We start from the raw sequence: 6,995 nt of genomic DNA on the forward strand, positions 1-6,995 counted from the left end.
GTCCACGAAGAAGCAACCTTGTCTATCCCACCATGGTCGTCGCCCATGAAGGACTTGCCTCACTAGCAGTAGATCTTCACGAAGTAGGCGATCTCCTTGCCCTTACAAACTCCTTGGTTCAACTCCACAATCTTGTCGGAGGCTCCCAAGTGACACCTAGCCAATCTAGGAGACACCACTCTCCAAGAGGTAACAAATGGTGTGTTGATGATGAACTCCTTGCTCTTGTGCTTCAAATGATAGTCTCCCCAACACTCAACTCTCTCTCACAGGATTTGGATTTGGTGGAAAGAAGATTTGAGTGGAAAGCAACTTGGGGAAGGCTAGAGATCAAGATTCATATGGTAGGAATGGAATATCTTGGTCTCAACACATGAGTTGGTGATTCTCTCTAAGAAAATGTAAGTTGGAAGTGTAGATTTGTTCTGATGGCTCTCTCCATGAATGAAGAGGAGGTGGAGGGGTATATATAGCCTCCACACAAAATCTAACCGTTACACACAACTTGCCAATCTCGGTGGGACCGAATTGAGAAACTCGGTCAGACCGATTCAGCAAATCTAGTGACCGTTAGGATTTTCGATGGGACCAACATGCAACTCGGTAGGACCGATGTGGTTAGGGTTAGGGCATAACGTATTCTCGGTGAGACCGATTACACAAACTCGGTGAGACCGATTTTGGTAATAAGCTAACCAGAGAGTTGGTCAGGTAAACTCGGTGTGACCGATTCGCTAATCTCGGTGGGACCGAAACGTTACGAAAAGAAACAGAGAGTTTACAATGTAATCTCGGTAGGACCGATTACTCAAACTCGGTGGAACCAATTTTGGTAATGGACATACACAGAGAAATTGCAATCCCATCTCGATGAGACCGAGATCCCTATCAGTGAGACCGATTTGCCTAGGGTTTGTGGCAGTGGCTATGACATCTGAACTCGGTGGCGCCGGATAGAAAGAATCGGTGGGGCCGAGTTTGACTTTTGGTTTAGGTCATATGTGGATGTGAGAAAGTAGTTGAGGGTTTTGGAGCATATCACTAAGAACTTTGAAGCAAGAACTTCATTAAGCAACACCTCATCCCTCCTTGATAGTATTGGCTTTTCCTATAGACTCAATGTGATCTTGGATCACTAAAATATAAAATGTAGAGTCTTGTGCTTGAAGCTTGAGCCAATCCTTTGTCCTTAGCATCTTGAAGGGGTTCCACATCCTTTAGTCCATGCCACTTCATTGTTGAACTTATCTAAAACATACTAGGTAAAATTGTTAGTCCAACAAGAGATATGTTGACATTAATTACCAAAATCACCCAGGGAGCACTTGTGCTTTCAATCTCCCCCTTTTTGGTAATTGATGACAACATACATCAAAGCTTTAGATAGAGGATATATAGTGAATAACAAGTAAAGCTTTGGAAGACATGTAACATGCATGGGCTCCCCCTACATGTATGCAATCATGTGAATATGAAATAAAGAGGCATGTGAATGCATAATCATGATAGAGTAAGCAATGTGTTACATGTATCTTGGCTATATACATCAGAGCAAAGAATTGTGAGAAATGTACCTTCATGATCATGAGTCCTTCTTGCAAACAGTATGTACATCAGCAAGAATTCCCCATATACATGATTGTGATGCATATACTTACCTTGGTCTTGAGTTGGCTTAGGATGGGGTGAACCTGTGAAAATAAGGTTAGATAACACAGATGCATCTACTAGCCAGAGCAAACAAGAAGAAAACACAAGAGTACCAAGAGTGGGATGACATGTAGAGAGTGAGTACCAAGTACCACATTGGATATAGGCATGTCCCCAAAGGTAAAGATGTGCAATGAATTTAAAGAATTTATTTCCCTTGAATGTCTTGCTCCCCTGAATCTAGCATGGGATATTGGGAGAAGATAGGGAACAGAAAAACAAAGCTCAAAGAAATGAATGAACAGAGCTAATGCAAATAAGCTAAGCACATATGAACATGTCTTTCCCCTCTAGAAGACATGTAACATCTCTCCTCTTGAGCACCAAGCATCTGGGATCCTTGAAGATTACTCTCTCCTTGAGTATTCTCTCCCCCTAGAGATATGATTAAGCTTTGATGTGATCTCTCGCTCCCCCTTTGACATCAATTTCCAAGAAGGGTGTTCTGGAACTTTGTGACGGGAGGGTTTGGTCCTTGAGACCCAAAACAAAGTAGTAAGTAAAATGTGATGCTGGTAGATGACAAGATTCATTGAGTAGAGCTGGATCAAGAGAACACAGGTACAAGTGGCAAGCTATTTTTCCTATTATGAAATCGGCGGCACCGAGATGTATGCTTCGGTAGCACCGAAAGGATTCAGTTGGACCGAGAATAATAGGCCGGTGTGACCGAGTTCATTACAGAGAAAAATAGCTTGTCACCTCAGCTCACTAGACAAGTACGATCTCACAAGGATTTGTAAGGAATTGGATGCAGGGAATGCAGAACAGAAAGTAAAAGAGAAGAAACTAAAAGAAATCTAGATGAAGTTTTTTTTGAAAGGGGAAACAAATATGCATGAGACAAATGCAAGAGCACAGAAAAGAATCACAAGAGAACTTCATCCAGAATTGATCGGCGACAAAGTCACCTATGTTAGAGTACATTGACTTAGGAGTCAAGTGAGATCACTTGATCATAGGTCATACTCATCGTTTAAGCTCAAAATGGGGTTACCATTTTTCGTTTAAGCATCTTCATGTATTCACATCTTGTCGAGTTGCTTTGACTCATGACTTGGAGTAAAGCTTCTCTAAGATGGAATAACATACCTTGGGTGGTGGTGTTGATCGTGATCATGTAGTTGAACTTGTGTGGGTTGCTCAAGGTTGATGTAGCTCATCTAGACTTGGGAGCACCACTTGGAATTTGAGTCCATCTACCTACATGGGTTAGTTTTTGCAAGGAAGAACACTTGTGTATCCAAAATGACAGTCATGAAACTCAACATAGAACTTGTCAAAGGATATGTGTGATTGGTTTCGTGCTTCCTTGTCTTCTACCACCACTATGTAGAGACTTGCTGATGTAGAGATTGCTCAAGATGTGAGTGAGTTGCAATCTCATAGATTTAGATTCATCCAAGTTGCTACAAGGGTTATATAACATGCAAGGTGCAAATATATCCAGGACGTAAGATTATCATCATAAGAGAAATATCAAGGATTAGTCATAGGCTCATGTCTTGCATGTATCAAATGGAGTTCCTACTCCAAGTTTGAAGCATCAATGATGTTCAATTCACCTCTCAACCTGCAAAACACTTTCTCATCAAGAGGTTTAGTGAAAATATCCGCTAATTGTTTTTCGGTGCGGACATGCTTAAGATTAATGTCCCCTTTCGCAACATGATCTCAAATGAAATGATGACGAACTTCAATATGCTTAGTTCGAGAATGTTGCACGGGATTGTGAGCAATCTTAATAGCACTTTCATTGTCACAAAGTAATGGAACATGTTTCACATATATCCCATAGTCGTTAAGAGTTTGGGTCATCCAAAGTAATTGGGCACAACATGAACCAGCGCCAATGTATTCCGCTTCGGTGGTGGATAAGGATACCGAGTTTTGTTTCTTGGAATACCAAGACACAAGAGATCTGCCAAGGAATTGACAAGTACCCGAAGTGGACTTTCAATCAACCTTGTCTCCGGCATAGTCCGAGTCGGAGTAGCCAACAAGATTGAAGCAGGCCCTCTTAGGATACCAAATGCCAAAATTTGGTGTATGAATTAAGTATCTCACTATCCTTTTCACGGCCTTAAGATGACATTCTTAAGGTGCAGCTTGATATCGTGCACACATGCACACACTTAGCATAATATTGGGACGTGAAGCACATAGGTATAACAATGAACCAATCATAGAGCGATAGACCTTTTGATCAACCGGTTCACCATCTTTGGTCAAATCAAGATGTCCACTAGTAGGCATGGGTGTAGACATACCTTTGCATTCTTGCATATTAAACTTCTTGAATAAGTCCTTGGTGTACTTCGTTTGAGAGACAAAAGTACCTTTCTTAGTTTGCTTGATTTGCAACCCAAGAAGAATTTGAGTTCACTCATCATCGACATCTCAAACTTCTCCGACCTTAGCTTTCCAAACTTCTCACTAAAATGAGGGTTAGTTGATCCAAATATAATATCATTGACATAAATTTGGCATACAAATAATTCTCCATTGACCCTTTTAGTAAAAAGTGCAGAATCAATTTTTCCAATTTCAAAGCCTTTTTCAATAAGGAACTTGGTTAAGCATTTATACCAAGCTCTAGGATCTTGCTTAAGACCATAAAGAGCTTTGCAAAGTTTGTAGACATGATTAGGTTTCTTAGGGTTGATAAAGCCGGGAGGTTGTTTAACATAAACTTCCTCCTCTATTTCACCTTTTAGAAAAGCACTTTTGATGTCCATTTGGTACAAGGTGATATCATGGTGATTAGCATAGGCAAGTAAGATGCGAATGGACTCAAGTCTAGCAACGGGAGCATAAATCTCACCATAGTCCATACCTTCGACTTGTGTGTAGCCTTGGGCGACAAGACATGCTTTGCTACGAACTACTTGTCCATCTTCATCTTGCTTGTTGAGAAACACCCATTTGGTACCGATGATGTTGTGGTTGTTGTCGGGCTTCTCAACCAATGTCCAAACTTGATTCCTCTCAAAGTTGTGTAGCTCTTCATGCATAGCGTTTATCCAATCTGGATCTTCCAATGCTTCTTCAACCTTCATAGGTTCAATGCTAGAGATGAATGAATAGTGTTCACAAAAGTTAGCTAAACGAGTTTTAGAGCGAGTGATTCTCCCGGTTTGGATATCATTGTAGATTTGCTCGACGGGATGGTCTTTAGCAGTTCTTGCTCGAACTCGTGAAAGCTTTTGCTTGGCTCTTTGTTGAACATCTTCTTCTTCTTGGCCTTCTTCATTGTTGGCGTTGTCGTTCTCTTGTCGTGGTGGAGAAGGAGGTTGTTGACGTTCTTGGTGTACTTCCTCGTTTTCTTTATCTTGGTGTGTTCCACTTGTGGATGCTTCCGTATCAACTCTTGGTTCACCTTGTCGTGATGTAGAAGCTTCCACTTGGACGGACGAGTTACTCTCCTTCACCTCCGTTGGATGAATCTTGACAATAGACAAGTCTTGGATTGCTTCCGAGGGGTCTCTATCTCCTACATCAATTGGCAATTGCTCTACTTGCGAGCCGTTAGATTCATCAAACTTCACATCTACCGTTTCTTCAACCTTTCGGGTGAAATTGTTGTAGACATGGTAAGTGTGAGAGTTTGAGCAATAACCAAGTAGGAAACCTTCATGAGACTTAGGAGCAAATTTAGAACGACGATGCTTATCAAGAATGTAGCACTTTGAGCCAAATACTCGAAAGTATCCAACTTGGGGTTTGTTACCGGTGAGAAGCTCGTATGCCGTCTTGTCGAGTAGCTTGTGAAGATACAAGTGATTTGTTGCATGACAAGTTGTCTCAACCGCTTCTGCCCAAAAGTGCTTCGGCGTCTTGTACTCATCAAGCATCGTTCTTGCCATTTCGATGAGGGTCCGGTTCTTCCTCTCAACAACTCCATTTTGTTGAGGTGTGTACGTAGCCGAGAACTCATGTGAAATCCCTTCTTCGTTAAGGTGTCCACATTTGCATTCTTGAAATCCGTTCCGTTGTCGCTGCGAACCTTCTTGATCTTGACTTCAAATTGATTTTGGGCCTTCCTAGCGAAGTTTTTGAAGATCTTTTGGACCTGCAATTTGTCATCGAGAAAGAACACCCATGTAAATCTTGAAAAATCATCAACTATAACTAGACCAAAAGAATTTCCACCGAGACTCTTGTAAGCGCTGGGACCAAAGAGATCCATGTGAAGTAGCTCGAGTGGCCTCCTTGTGGTCATGATGTTCTTCACAGGATGCCTTCCTCCAACCTGTTTGCCTGCTTGACAAGCACTGCAAAGTCTATCCTTATCAAATATGACATCGTTAACACCAAGGATATGATTTCCTTTAATAAGCTTGTCAAGATTTCGCATGCCAACATGACCTAATCGTCTATGCCATAACTAACTTTTAGAGGATTTAGCAATAAAGCAAGTTCTAGGTTGAGCCTTTTTAGTGAAATCAACAATGTAAAGATCACCTCTACGTATACCGGTAAAGACCATTTTATGATTATCTCTACAAAACACTTGGCAATCTACTTCAGTAAATAGGACATTGAAATCAAAATCAGCAAGTCTAGATACTGAAAGTAAGTTGTAGCCAAGAGATTCAACGAGCATGACATTTTGAATGGAGCTATCATGTGATATGGCCACCTTACCGAGGCCAACCACCTTACCCTTTGAGTTGTCACCGAAAGTGACATACTTTCAAGGACCATCATTTTCGGCAAGCTCACAAAACATGTCTTTATCTCCGGTTATGTGATCGGTACATCCACTGTCAAGAACCCATTCCTTCCCTCCTGCCATATATCCGCGGAGATTTGCCATAAGACCAAGGTGTCTCATTGCATCATCAAGATCAAAGTCACTATCATCATCCTCATCATAGTATCCATGTTCAACATCGTCATGTGGTGGATCAATTCCTAGAGAGGGCGATTCGTTAGTGTGAGTTTGACAATGATCTCCTTTATGAAGTCTAGTAGCTTCGGAAATAATATCGCTGATGATTCCAACATTTCCTTTGGCACGCATAAGATTTGTGAGTTCGAATAGAAAATCACCAAACATAGGATCATTGGAATTCATCTTACTCAAGGCAATAGACTTATGAAGAATTTCATCTAGATTTTTCAAGGAATAATCCGGAAATCGTTCCTCAAGAAATTTCCATATAGTGTAGGCACACTCAAGAGTAGGCAAGTTTCCAATCAAGTTTCTAGGCAAGCCTCTAGTGATAAGATTAACACTTCTAAGATTCCTGATCATGTCAATTGACTCATCAAGGGTAGGA

The sequence above is a fragment of the Triticum aestivum genome, chromosome 3B (genome assembly GCF_018294505.1).
Source record: "Triticum aestivum cultivar Chinese Spring chromosome 3B, IWGSC CS RefSeq v2.1, whole genome shotgun sequence".
Taxonomy (NCBI): domain Eukaryota; kingdom Viridiplantae; phylum Streptophyta; class Magnoliopsida; order Poales; family Poaceae; genus Triticum; species Triticum aestivum.